Source organism: Rutidosis leptorrhynchoides, chromosome 2 (genome assembly GCF_046630445.1).
Source record: "Rutidosis leptorrhynchoides isolate AG116_Rl617_1_P2 chromosome 2, CSIRO_AGI_Rlap_v1, whole genome shotgun sequence".
NCBI lineage: Eukaryota > Viridiplantae > Streptophyta > Magnoliopsida > Asterales > Asteraceae > Rutidosis > Rutidosis leptorrhynchoides.
In genome coordinates this window covers 379,902,230-379,917,587 of record NC_092334.1, presented here as the reverse complement: position 1 = coordinate 379,917,587, position 15,358 = coordinate 379,902,230, and the positions used below count along the sequence as shown (strand labels likewise).

Genomic DNA, 15,358 nt, shown 5'->3' with positions numbered 1-15,358 from the left:
TGGAGAATCTGGAACCTCTAAGTATGGAAGACCGAATGCGAGCTAAACGCACTAGCCAAGGTCACGCAATTACTCAACCAGACATTAATGCGCCAGATTATGAAATCAAAGGACAAATCCTACACATGGTAAAAAATCAATGCCAATTTAGTGGTGCGCTGAAGGAAGATCCAAACGAACATCTTCGTACATTTAATAGGATCTGCACTTTATTTAAAATAAGAGAAGTGGAGGATGAACAGATATATCTCATGTTATTTCCCTGGACTTTAAAGGGAGAAGCCAAAGATTGGTTGGAATCGTTACCTGAAGGGGCGATTGATACATGGGATGTTTTAGTTGAAAATTTTCTTAAACAATTCTTTCCGGCATCTAAAGCCGTAAGACTTCAAGGAGAAATTGTTACGTTCACACAGAAGCCAAATGAAACTTTATATGAAGCGTGGACAAGATTTGGAAAGTTATTAAGAGGATGTCCGCAACATGGTTTAGACACTTGTCAAATATTACAAATATTCTACCAAGGATGCGACATCACTACAAGAAAAGACATCGATATAGCAGCTGGTGGTTCTATTATGAAGAAAACCGCAACTGACGCTTACAAAATTATTGATAACACTGCTTCCCACTCACATGAGTGGCACCAAAAAAAAGATATCGTTAAATCATCTAAAGCAGCTAGAGCCGATTCTAGCCATGACTTAGATTCCATTTCCGCAAAGATAGATGCTGTCGAGAGACGAATGGAAAAGATGACTAAAGATATCCACTCAATAAGAATTAGTTGTGAGCAGTGTGGAGGGCCACATTTGACAAAAGATTGTCTCAGTATTGAACTAACAATGGAACAAAGAGATAATGTTGCATACATAAACCAAAGGCCTGGAAATAATTATCAGAATAATTATCAACCGCCAAGGCCAATCTACAATTAAAATCAAAATTATAACCGAAATGTTCCATACAACAACCAACAAGGTCCTAGTAATCAACAAGTATCCAACAATACTTACAATCAGCAAAGACCTATTTTTCAAAATAAACCACCACAAACCGATGATAAAAATCCAAATTTAGAAGATATGATGTCAAAGCTATTTGAATCTCAAACTCAGTTTTTCACATCTCAGAAACAAACCAATGAACAAAATGCTCAAGCATTTAGAAATCAACAAGCTTCTATTCAAAATCTGGAACAAGAAGTGAGCAACCTAACAAGGTTGATAGGTGAAAGAAAAACGGGAAGTTTACCGAGTGATACAAATACTAACCCCCGGAATGAAACAACTAAAGCCATTACCACAAGAAGTGGTATTACACTTAAACCACCTGAAATGCCTGTAATTTCTGATGAAGCTATTCCTACTCCATAAGAACCACAACCTGAGCAAGATAAGGAAATAGAACCGGTAGTTGAAAAGGTTAATGAAGATAACACAGTTAAGGCAAAACCTTATGTTAAACCATACCAACCACCACTTCCTTACCCGAGTAAAATGAGAAAAGAAAGACTTGAAGCCGAGCAATCCAAATTCTTGGATAAGTTTAAACAGATAAATGTTAATCTTCCTTTGATTGATGTGATTTCAGGAATGCCTAGATATGCTAAATTCTTGAAAGATCTAATCACGAATAGAAAGAAAATGGAAGAACTCTCGACTGTTACTATGAATGTTAATTGTTCTGCAGTGCTTTTGAATAAGATACCAGAAAAATTATCAGATCCAGAAAGTTTCACAATTCCATGTTTTCTGGGTAGTCTTAGTTCAATAGAAGCATTGCCAGACTTAGGTGTTAGTATAAATCTAATACCGTATTCACTATATTCTAAACTAGATCTTGGAGAATTGAAACCAACACGAATAAGCATACAACTAGCCGATCGATCAGTAAAATATCCTAGAGGGATAATGGAGAACATGCTAGTTAAAGTTGGTACTTTAGTATTTCCAGTAGATTTTGTTATTCTGGACATGGAAGAAGATTCTCGAGTTCCTCTCATATTAGGAAGACCATTCTTAAACACGGCTAAAGCAGTGATAGACGTGTTCAGTAAGAAACTGACCCTAAGTATAGAGGACGAGAGTGTTACCTTTTCTGTTGATAGAGCCATGCAACAACCGCAATCTGCAGATGATACATGCTATTATATTCAAACTATAGATTCACATGCAGAATTGTTAGAAGAATTTCCAGAATTACAAGGAACAGGAGAATGTTCTTTAGGAGAAGGAACTGAACCAATTGATGAAACTGAAATGTTAGCTACACTTATGGCTAATGGATATGAACCAACAACAGAAGAAATTCAAATGCTAAAAGAGGAAGACAGATATCGATATAAATCATCGATAAAAGAACCACCGACATTAGAGTTAAAGCCACTTCCAAACCATTTGGAATATACTTATTTACATGGTGAGTCTGAATTACCTGTAATAATATCGTCTTCTCTTACTAAAAATGAAAAATCTCAACTCATTTCTGTGCTAAAAGCTCATAAACCAGCTATTGCATGGAAGATTCATGACATTAAAGGAATAAGTCCTTCGTATTGCACACATAAAATCCTTATGGAAGAAGGTCATAAAACGTATGTGCAATGCCAAAGAAGACTAAATCCTAATATGCAAGAAGTTGTTAAGAAAGAAATTATTAAACTGCTAGATGCAGGTTTAATTTATCCAAATTCTGTTAGTCCATGGGTAAGCCCAGTTCAATGCGTACCTAAGAAGGGTGGCATGACTGTCATCACAAATGAGAAAAATGAGCTTATTCCTACTAGGACTGTAACAGGATGGCATGTTTGTATTGATTATAGAAAATTAAATGACGCCACCAGAAAAGATCATTTTCCCTTACCTTTCATTGATCAAATGTTGGAAAGATTAGCTGGAAATAGTTACTATTGTTTTCTTGATGGTTTTTCCGGATATTTTCAAATTCCAATAGCACCCGAGGACCAAGAGAAAACCACGTTCACGTGCCCTTATGGTACTTTTGCTTACAAACGCATGTCATTTGGACTTTGCAACGCCCCTGCAACCTTTCAAAGGTGCATGATGGCGATTTTTCACGACATGATAGAAGAATGCATGGAAGTTTTCATGGATGACTTTTCAGTCTTCGGTGATACATTTGAATCATGTCTAGTTAATCTTGAACGAATGCTTATTAGATGCGAACAATTAAATCTAGTATTTAATTGGGAGAAATGCCATTTCATTGTTAAAGAAGGCATCGTTCTTGGTCATAAAATTTCAAAGGAAGGAATTAAAGTGGATAGAGCTAAAGTAGATGTAATTTCTAAACTTCCACATCCCACCAATGTTAGAGGAGTTAGGAGTTTTCTAGGGCATGCCGGTTTTTAGCGACGTTTCATAAAAGATTTTTCTAAAATTGCCACTCCTATGAATAAACTCCTAGAAAAGGATGCTCCATTCATCTTTTCAGATGAATATATCAAATCTTTTAATATTCTTAAAGAAAAACTCACTAATGCGCCGATCATGATAACTCCAAATTGGAATCTACCGTTTGAACTCATGTGCGATGCAAGTGATTTTGCAATGGGAGCCGTTTTAGGACAAAGGATTGAAAAATGATTTCACCCTATTTATTATGCTAGTAAGACGTTACAAGGAGCACAAACGAACTATACAACTACTGAAAAAGAACTCCTTGCTATTGTCTTTGCTTTTGACAAATTTCGTTCATATCTCATTCTAGCTAAAACGGTGGTCTATACTGACCATTCTGCTCTTAGATACCTATTTTCGAAACAAGATGCTAAACCAAGATTAATCTGTTAGATCTTACTCTTACAAGAGTTCGATATTGAAATCCGAGACAAAAAGGGAGCAGAAAATCTCGCCGCTGATCATCTTTCTCGTCTTGAAAATCCTGAATTAGAAGTTCTAAATGAATCGGCCATACAAGACAACTTTTCTGATGAATATCTATTGAAGATAGATTATAATGAAATTCCATGGTTTGCAGACTATGCAAACTACTTAGTATGTGGATTCCTTGAAAAAGGGTTGTCGTGCCAAAAACGAAAGAAATTCTTTAGTGATATAAAACACTATTTCTGGGAAGATCCACATTTGTTTAAAAGTTGTCATGATGGAATAATACGCCGATGTGTATTCGGAGATGAAGCTAGTCAAATCTTAAACCATTGTCACACAGGACCAACAGGAGGGCATTATGGGCCTCAACTAACAGCAAGAAAAGTTTACGATGCTGGATTCTATTGGCCTACAATTTTCAAAGACGCACACCTTCTTTGCAAATCCTGTGATGCTTGCCAAAGGGCCGAAAAAATAAGTCAACGTGATGAAATGCCACAAAATGTCATTCAAGTATGTGAAGTATTTGATATTTGGGGTATTGACTTTATGGGCCCATTTCCAAAATCTCATAATAATCTCTACATTCTCATTGCCATTGATTATGTATCTAAATGGGCGAAAGCACAAGCTCTCCCAACTAACGATGCACGAGTTGTAGTCAACTTTTTAAAACGTCTTTTTGCAAGGTTCGGAACACCGAAATCTTTAATAAGTGATCGGGGTACTCATTTTTGTAATAATCAACTTGAAAAAGTTCTCAAAAGATATGGAGTAACTCATAAAATCTCCACCACATATCATCCACAAACAAGTGGACAAGTTGAAAATACCAACCGAGCTTTAAAACGTATTCTAGAAAAAACTGTAGGATCAAATCCGAAGGAATGGTCCATGAAATTGGAGGATGCACTCTGGGCTTTTAGAACAGCCTACAAAACTCCAATTGGAACCACACCTTTTAGACTCCTTTACGGAAAAGCATGTCATCTTCCAGTAGAAATTGAACACAGAGCATTTTGGGCTTTGAAGACATGTAATCTTGATTTACATGAAGCTGGACGTCTACGATTAAGTCAATTAAACGAATTAGAAGAATTAAGACAAGAAGCATATGAAAATTCGTTAATCTATAAAGAAAGAACAAATAAATGGCATGATAAAAGAATCAGAAGTTCAAAAGAATTTAAAGAAGGAGACAGAGTTCTTCTTTTCAATTCACGATTCAAGCTATTTCCTGAAAAATTGAAATCAAGATGGTCTAGACCATTTATAGTCAAAAGAGTTTTCCCATACGGAACAATAGAGTTAATAAATTCAAATGGGATTGAATTTAAAGTTAATGGTCACAGAGTTAAACATTACGTACATGATCCGATGGAAGTTGACAACGAAGTTAATCACAATTTCAACACCACAGCTAACTAAGTGTGGGGAGAATCAAGTCTTTAAAGGATAATATGTATTTCTGTTATAGTTATATTTTCTGTTTTCGTGTAGTTCTCGAGAATGGAACCCGAATGGTCTTTCCCTAGCAGACCCTAAAGAACTAGTCTTCTCCCCCCATTCTGAATTTTTATTTTTTTAGGTTTTACGAGATGAACACTTCCTGTGAACTAAACCATGGTCTAATGCTATACTCTTTGATCACTAAACGTAATAATGACACCCTTCCAAGTGAATTGGTATCATTAATCAGAGGAAAATTGGACAGAGTAAGAAAAGAATCCAGGAACGAAAATAATAAGTTGCATTTTGGTAAAGGAAAATCAAAATCCGCAGCGAAAAGAAGAGCACGACACCTTGAAAGATGTCACAAATGCGGAAAATGGTCACACGAAGGAAAATGCTCGACGAATCAGACATATTCCAATACCGAATTCGTTACTTTATGCAGAGATTGACCGTTCATATGTTTTGAAGAAAAAACGTTGAATGCTCGAGGTTACGCCTATGTAGCTATGGAAAACCAATTAGTCCGACTATCTTATGAGTGGGCTAAAGCAGGTCACTAAGAATTCTATTTCACAGGTAAGTATGTACAGTTTTTATGTTTATTTATATTGCTTTTAACCTTTTAATAATAAACGCTAAATCGTTCGCTATAAAGTATTAAATTGGTATTCAATAAAATTAGGTTTTATGACCAAAATTATTGATATCATGCAAAAATTTATTACATCACTTCGAAATTTACCGTTTATTCTTAAGGTATAAATATCTTTAATCATTCAACCCAAAATATTTCAAAAATTCGTCATGAGTTAAACTAGGTTATGGAACCGAAATTACTTTACCGAAAAGAGGGGCGTATATTTTTGATAATATTTGATTGATTAAAGTGGGATAAAAGACCAAAAAGATTTTTAATTTTATTTTTACTTTGTTTTTAAAATTAATATTAAATTAATATTGTAAACCTTTTAAAATCAATATATTTAAATTTATAAATATTTGAAAAAATTAATATTTTTAATATAAGTTTGTATGTATAAAAACAAAAATATAATATAAATTTGGTGTGAATTTTTAATTTTAATAATATGAATTTTTAATTTTATGCATTTTAAATTTAAGTTTGGTGTGAATTTAAAAACAAAAATTTACTTTATTTCGCTAAGTTAAAAATTGATTTCTAAAAATTCGTCGTGAGTTGAAGACTAGGTAGTTGAACCGAAATTGCTCTACCCAAGGGAGGGACGAGAACTTTTATTATCATTATTTTTAATCTTATTGAATTAAAGTATGCCAATAACATTTAAAAAACCCAAAAATCTTTACTTTTAAAACCACGCTTTGAATTGACAAATTTTAAAAAAATTTCGAGGGACGGACTAGGACAACGATCCGAAATGCCCTCATCCTAAAAAGAAACAAAATTTTTATTTTTATTTAATTATATGTTTTAATAAGTATAAGGTTTTTATAAAAAAAAGGGAAAAAGTACTGTACCCGGACCCCATGCGATCGCATGGGGTTTGCACTGCAACTCCATGCGATCGCATGAAGCTGGAATCCAGGCCAGGAACATAAAACCCAGCGAGCTGTGTTCTGTCTCCACACTTACACACACATATACACACGAACACACACTCAAATCCTCACCAAAAATCACCAAATTTCACCGTAATTCGTCAAATTTCTTGCTCTAATCATGCCTAGGTTCGAATTCTTCAACAAAAAGGTAAAAATTACACCCCTAAACTCTTAAATTTTCTAGTTTTTGTGATTATTACCAATATTATACCTAATTTAATTTTGTTAATTTCTAGTATAATTAGAGTTAAATTGTTAGTATTTTATGCATGTATAACCTAGATTGATGCTATTTAACATGATTTGAAGCCAAAAACTTCAAAAAATTTAGAAATCTAGGGTTTGTGTTCTTGAGCAATTTGGGGCTTTTTGATATAAACAGGTTATGGCCGATTTTTATCATGAATTATTGCTAAATTAAGTAATGTAACATGTTTAGGTAGCTAAATGATCCAAACATTGATCCTAAACATGATTTTTGGAGATAAAAGTAGACTTTTTAGGTACAAAATTCATGAATTTGATTAATTTAATATAATTGCCATTTGAGACTTGTTTAATTGTTAGTAATGACTATTTTGACATGTTATTTGAGTTAAATGCTTATGAACTTTGTATACATTTTCATATATGCTTATTTGAAAAAGTGTAGAATTGATAAAATTGTGAAAATGTGTATAAGTTTAAATTTGATTTAACATGTTATTGTAATTGTTTCAAGTTGTTATTTTGCTAACACTAATGCATATTTGGATGCACAAATTTTGCGTTTAATGTGTTTTGCAGAAAATCGATACTGCTGGTGCTTCATCATCATCTAGACAACCACAACAAGAACCTGAACCAGAATATGAGCCGCAATACGAGCCAGAACTCGAACAAGAACTACAACAGGAACCACAACAACAAACTGATCAACACGTACCTTATTATGATCCGCTACAGTCTGTTGATGCCTTCATAGTATTTCCGATACATCCACCAGTAGAATACCCAACGATTCCTGAACATACATTGCATCCTAATCTGAGATTCGATAGAAGCTGGAGAGATTACCCGGCATATCAAAGTAATAAATTCAAATTAGTAACGAAAGATGTAGAGGTGCCTAGGGTAAGTGATTGGAATCCTTTGGAAACGGTACATCTAGCTGACCGTGTTAGACTGCTACTGATTCAAAGGTATGGCAGTTCTTCTTTTACCGATTGGGAACGTCTATTCACCATTCGTAGACCTGTATATAAGGAATGGTGTGTCGAGCTTATGAGTACTATAGCATTAAATGCAGATGTAGATAGGTTAGATGATAGAAGTTTTCTTAGATTTTTACTTGGCCGTAGGATGTACAGGATGTGCATGCTGGACATGGCCAGGGCTTCGCAGATATATACGCCCACTGAATTACTACTACCCGATTGTATTAATTTGATTTATCGTGGTGAAAGGGTAGATAGGAATTTTGATGCGAACGCCGTCTGGAGTCGTATGTCAGATTATAATGTTTTTGGGCGGGCAGGAACACATACCTACTTACATATTAACAGAGCCGAGCTTCGTATAATTCATAGAGTTTTGGCTAACTCGATTACACAGAGAGGTCACAACAAGGAAAAATTGACCTTACATGATTTATTTTACCTAAAGCGTATTCGAGACCCAAGAGGCTTTATTAATATCCCTTACTGTGTGATTTTTATTTATCTAAAATGGTGAAAGGAATACAGGAAGGGGGGGATAATTGGAGGAGGAATTTTTGTTACTCTCATTGGAGAGTATTTAGGTGTAGATAGGGACCAAGGGGGTCCACTTTTGGTATGTAGAGAACAGGTTGAGCCTTTAGGATTGAGGGTTTATGCGGGTGCTAAGGTATTAAAGAGTAGACACAGTCAGGCAGTACCCTATGAAGGTAGTCACCCACAGGTAGAGAGAGGATCAGACGAGGAAATGGAGGAAGCGGATGACATTAGGGATGTCATTCGAGAGGCTATGACTGATGTCTACCAGCGTGTAGATGAGGTAGACATGACAAACGCGGAGAGATTTCGTCGGATGGAGCAGTGGCAAGCCCGGAATGATTACGAGCATTTCAGGCAACGACAGCATGATAGATGGGACTATCATCAGCGTCAGATTATGAGCCAGCTGTCACCTCAGGATCACTACGTCTCGACCCAACCAGCTTACTATCCTCCACACCAGCCCGAGATGAGACCGCCATTTACTCTCTACAACCCTAACCAGGCATACCAGTACACCTATCACCAACCATGGAACCCGGACGACGACATGAACTGGAACCCCTATCCAGATTGATTTAGTTCCGGTTGGTAATTTATATGATTTTTAATTTTTATTATTTCTGTTTATTTATGTTTAAACACATTATATTATGATACTTTTATTGTAATGTTTAATATTTTTATTTGTTGTACTAATGTTTCATATTTGATTTGAAAGTGGGATTTTAAGTCCCATTTCAAATTACCATGCATGTTTATATTTGTATTGTATGTATTTTATTTCATGTACACAACAGGGTAAAACAGCGCATTTTCAAAGACTGACATTAAGTTCAGCAAAAGCTAGTACTTTTGACGACAAAACGAAAAATAAATGAGATCTAACAATAAGACGGAATGAACAAATGATGTGCACCATTTATCATTCAGCATACAAACGCCAATATGTTTGGAAACTTTGGTAAAATTTAATCATTTTTCTACGCTAAACACCCTCAATAATTTAAATTGTTACTGATTTCTTGCAAATGAGGGCATTGCAAGATCTTAAGTGTGGGAAGGGGTTAAATTCTTTCGGATTTAAAAAAAAAAAATTTGGTTACCATTAAAAATACTAGTAAAGCAGTAGTTGTATTAGAATCTAGTGCTCTCTGATAATAAAGAACAGCCCTAGTCTTATATACTGACTACCCAATTCTAGTAAAATTTTTCAAAATTTTCAATTAAATGACCTCAAAATCATGTTTATACATATTTATGAACGATAAAACTAGGTGTTAACACTGAAATTATTGTTACCTTGGAAAGGACATAAATTGAGAAACAAACCAAAATGTTAAAATTCATTTAAAATGGAATAGAGGACAATAAAAAGGCAAATAAAAGAAAATAAAGGCCAACTGAGGGAAAAATCTACCAAGTTATTTAAAACATATTTTTGTACAAATAATTAAAGATACTTTTGTTTTGGACAATTTTATCAGTTTTACCCTATTTACTATAATATATTTGGAAGAAAGATTATATTTGGAAGAAAGATGGATCTACACGATGAATCAATTCCATCATTAAAAGGAAGTAAAGTCTTCCGAAAAAGAAACGCGCTTCTTGATTTAGGTCAGGAAGTTGTCGTCCAGACCAGTTGTAGAGTCTACGAAAAACCTTGAAAGGTTTTCTCGAAAATCAGCTGGAAATCCACGGACCTCAGCATCAAACAGGGTCGCCAAGTGGTCAGACTTATCCTAACCATGAGAGGATCTGTCTCGTAAAATGGGGAGGACGCCGTGCAAATTAGCTTGATAAGACTAATGAATCAGACCCCCAGAAAAGGATAATCTCATTAAAGATTAAAAATCAGCTTTTAAGACTGATATTACTCAATCCTTGAGATTGACTTTTAAAGATTGAGAATTAAAAACTCATGAAATTCGATGATATCTAAACTCAAGCTTGAACGATAAAATATTTTGATCAAATTACAAACCGATTTGTTTTTTGAAAAACCCATTTTTAATGTATTCATTACCATTGAACGTAAAATCCTAGGATTTCACCTGGAATTCATTATGTCTCCTGAACCAAATCGGGTGTCAACCATAAGAACAGTGGTTGCATAGCATGGTCGAAGACAGGACCTTATGCCAGACCGAAAAATTATAAGGGTGAGCTTTACTATTGCTCCTACAAAGGATAGTAATTACATCCGACACGTTATAGACCATAATTAAAAGCATGTCAGGGGACATTGCCTTAACAGTTGCTTGTTCAACGCTTTCCTTTACAACCGGATGGTAGTTTACCTAAAGGTAATATACGGAGCAAGTATATTGAACGTGTTGCTTTCCTAATACAAGGTTAGCAAGTGGGTGACACAAAACCGTAAGTTTTGAGCTAAAATATTAAAATCTGAAACCCACCAAACCCACAAAAACAATTTTGCAACACCGGTGAAGGGTTATTCCGGAAAACTTATCTAGGGTAAAAGCTAGATTTAATTTTCAAAAGGTCAAATGTTTTCATAAAGATCCAATTTCCTTAAGGGATCTAAATTTTATAGTCATGTGGGACTGTAAACCACATCGTTACTACCATTGTTCATACCGCCGTATAGAAATCACTGATGTACAAAGTGTGAAGAATAAAGAAGTGATTCTAGTATTTTTTATTTCAAGACTATATTGCTTGAGGACAAGCAACGCTCAAGTGTGGGAATATTTGATAATACTAAAAACGAATATATATTTCATAGCATTATCCCTCAAGAAAGACAAGCTTTTAGTTGCAATTGTTCTATTTACAAGTGATATTCGTTTAAATAATAAAAGGTGAAGACAAAAGACAGATTCGACGAATTGAAGACGTAAACGACCAAAAAGCTCAAAAGTACAAAGTACAATCAAAGTGGTTTCAAATTATTGGTGAGAAACGTCTCAAAATTACAAGAGTACAAGACGCGAAACGCAAAATACAAGATATTAAATTGTACGTAAGGATGTTCGAAAATCCAGAACCGGGACCAGAGTCAACTCTCAACGCTCGACGCAACGGACTAAAAATTACAAGTCAACTACGCACATAAATATAATATAATATTTAAATAATTCTTAAAATTATTTATATATTATATATATTTATATAAATCGTCGGCAGAATGCAAACAAAGACATGTGACCTGGAAAAGCTGGCCATGCGATCGCATGGCCTGGAAGAACAAATTCCATGCGATCGCATGGCAGTAGGTGACAGGCCACACCCCTATAAATTCGCGTGTTTTGGCTCAGTTTATATATCCTTCATCCATCTCTCTATCTATCACGTATATATATATATATATATATATATATATATATATATATATATATATATATATATATATATATTATAATTTTAATTTTAATTTTAAATTCTAATAATAAGGGTATGTTAGCGAATGTTGTAAGGGTGTAAGTCGAAATTCTATCCGTGTAACGCTACGTTATTTTTAATCACTGTAAGTCATGGTTAATGTTATTTTTAATTTAATGTCTCGTAGCTAATTTATTATTATGCTTATTTAAGACGAAGTAATCACGATGTTGGGCTAAAATATTTAAAATTAGGTAATTGGGCTTTGTACCATAATTGGGGTTTGGACAAAAGAACGACACTTGTGGAAATTAGACTATGGGCTATTAATGGGCTTTATATTTGTTTAATTAAATGATAGTTTGTTTATTTAATATAAAGATTTACAATTGGACGTACCTATAAATAACCATATACACTCGATCGGACACGATGGGCGGGATATTTATATGTACGAATAATCGTTCATTTAACCGGACACGGGAATGGATTAATAGTTAATGGAATTATTAAAACAGGGGTGAATTATGTACAAGGACACTTGGCGTAATTGTTAACAAAGTATTAAAACCTTGTTACAGTTTAAGTCCCCAATTAGTTGGAATATTTGACTTCGGATATAAGGATAATTTGACGAGGACACTCGCACTTTATATTTATGACTGATGGACTGTTATGGACAAAAACCAGACGGACATATTAAATAATCCAGGACAAAGGACAATTAACCCATGGGAATAAACTAAAATCAACACGTCAAACATCATGATTACGGAAGTTAAAATAAGCATAATTCTTTTATTTCATATTTAATTGCACTTTTAATTATCGCACTTTTATTTATTGTCATTGTATTTATTTGCACTTTTATTTATCGTACTTTTTAATTATCGCAATTTTCTTTTATCGCACTTTTATTATCGCAATTTCATTATCGTTATTCAATTTACGTTTTAAATTAAGTCTTTTATATAATTAATATTTTACATTAGGTTTTAACTGCGATTAAAGTTTTAAAATCGACAAATCGGTCATTAAACGGTAAAAACCCCCTTTTATAATAATACTACTTATATATATTTTTGTATTTTTATAAATATAGTTTTTAAAAATATAGCGTTAAGCTTGTTTAAAAGATCCCTGTGGAACGAAACGGACTTACTAAAAACTACACTACTGTACAATTAGGTACACTGCCTATAAGTGTTGTAGCAAGGTTTAGGTATATCCATTCTATAAATAAATAAATATCTTGTGTAAATTTGCATCGTATTTAATAGTATTTCGTTATAAAAATAATACTATTTCCTAGTACACCTCGCACACATCAATCACAAAGGTCGTTACAAAGCCATTATTTGAAAATAACATAAACTACGAATGCAAAAGAAAAGTTCCATGATTGAGACATCTCTAAGATTATGCAGCGGAATTCTAGCACAGCAGGTCCTTAACAGCAAGTCTAAACACCAAGACAGCAAGTCTAAACAGCGGAAGCAACAAACCTCTAAGCACCTAAGAAAACATGCTTAAAAACGTCAACAATAATGTTGGTGAGCTATAGTTTAAGTTGTAATAGTAATGTAAGGTAGGCCAGGAGATTTCAGTGTTCCAATACAGTATGAAAAGTATATGTTTAACCGTGGGCACTTGGTAACTAACTTAATGTTTATAACCCCCTAAAAGTACACTTGGCGAGTGAGTATGTTTACGAAGTATTAAACACCCGTTAAATGCTAGCGCGACTAGCCTGAGTGGGGATGTCAAATCCTATGGATCCATATCTAAGATTCGCATTCACCGGTTCAAAAACCAATGACTAAACGTTACCGAGCTAAGGGGAAAGTTTATGTCATTGTATAACTCACACATATATAAAGTATAAGTACTCGTGCCTAGTATGTAAAACGTAAAAAGCACATGTATTCTCAGTCCCAAAATAGTTAAAGTAAAAAGGGATGCTATAACTCACAGTGATAAGAGTGGTAAAGTCGATAATGAAAGTATGCAAGTAGTATGTCGGTCCGAAAGGTCGTCAACCTAAGTCAAAGGTTATTAGGTCAGTGTGTTATCCTCATAAGTTCTAATAGTGCATAAAATAAGTTTAAGTGTCATCATCATCATCGTTCATCATCATAAAAGCTAAGTAAGTTTGACAAGAATAGAGATTGAAACAATAGGCTGACTTCGGTCAGCTGCTACGACCTCTACGTAAATCGAAAAGAAGCATAATCAGTTTCTATGGCTCCGTATATGAGTCCCCTAACCGCTGACCAATTTTCAGAACCTAACTCGTCTTTGTTTGACCGTGGCGACGGTTTAAGTGAGAGTAGGTCAGAAATTTAAGCACAACGTTAATAGGGTGTAGTGACTTTCGGAAGGCCATAAATCCTAAACCGTAACTCAGATTAAGACGAGGTCTAAACGGAAAATCATCTACTCGAACCGAACTAACTGAAAATTGACTTTCCAGTAGCCCAGGTGGTCTGATAAGATCCCTAAAATAGTAAGCAAGGTGCTCCGGTGGGGTTCTTAGTGCTTGATGCTCATCACGGTTCTCATCCTTGATGCTTGTATCTTCAAGTGTACAACTCGTTGATGGGTTAGCATCACCTTGACCTAGATTCTACCATCAACACACAATATGTTAATACCAAGTAAGAACACAACTCATTTAAGAGTCTTAGATGGATGATGAACCAAGGTTACATCATATCCTTAGTCTTAACACAATTACAAGTTACATTTACAACTAAAGCTACAAACTTTACCTCAATCAAACAAGTATGAACATAATCTAAGTCAAATGAAGTGATGGAACTCTAAGCTAGAGAGCTTGGATCCTTTTCACACAAGTTATAAGGTCACAAATCTAGAAAGCTTGAACCTTTAGTGTTCTTGAAGAACTTGAAGCATAAAGCTTAGATCTTTAAGTTATATGAAGACCATAAACACAAGTTTTGATCTTATAACAAAATAATGAGATCATAAGTTAGAAAACTTAGATCCAACAAAAGATATGAAGATTCAAGCTAGAAAGCTTGCATCTTGGTTGTTCTTGAAGATCTTGAAGCATAAAGCTTGGATCTTTAAGTTACATGAAGATTACAAACACAAGTTTGAATCTTTATAACGAAATAGCAAGATTAAAGTTAAAAAAATATAGATCTACAAAGTGGGTGAAGATTCAAAGCTAGAAAGCTTGAATCTTCCATGTTCTTGGAGGATTCAAATCCAAGTTTGAATCTACAAGATGTAATCAAGATCAAAGCTAAAAAGATAGACCCATGATGATGATGATGATGATGATGATGATGATGATGATGATGATGATAATGATGATGATGATGATGATGATGATGATGATGATGATGATGATGATGA

At 34.3% G+C, this 15,358-nt stretch overlaps 1 non-coding gene across 1 annotated transcript; it reads right to left on the bottom strand.

Moving 5' to 3' along the window:
• Positions 1-383: 383 nt before the first annotated feature.
• On the bottom strand, positions 384-490 carry LOC139895080 (small nucleolar RNA R71). The gene has a single exon (XR_011775549.1). It is a non-coding gene; the product is annotated as a small nucleolar RNA R71 (small nucleolar RNA).
• Positions 491-15,358: the final 14,868 nt, after the last annotated feature.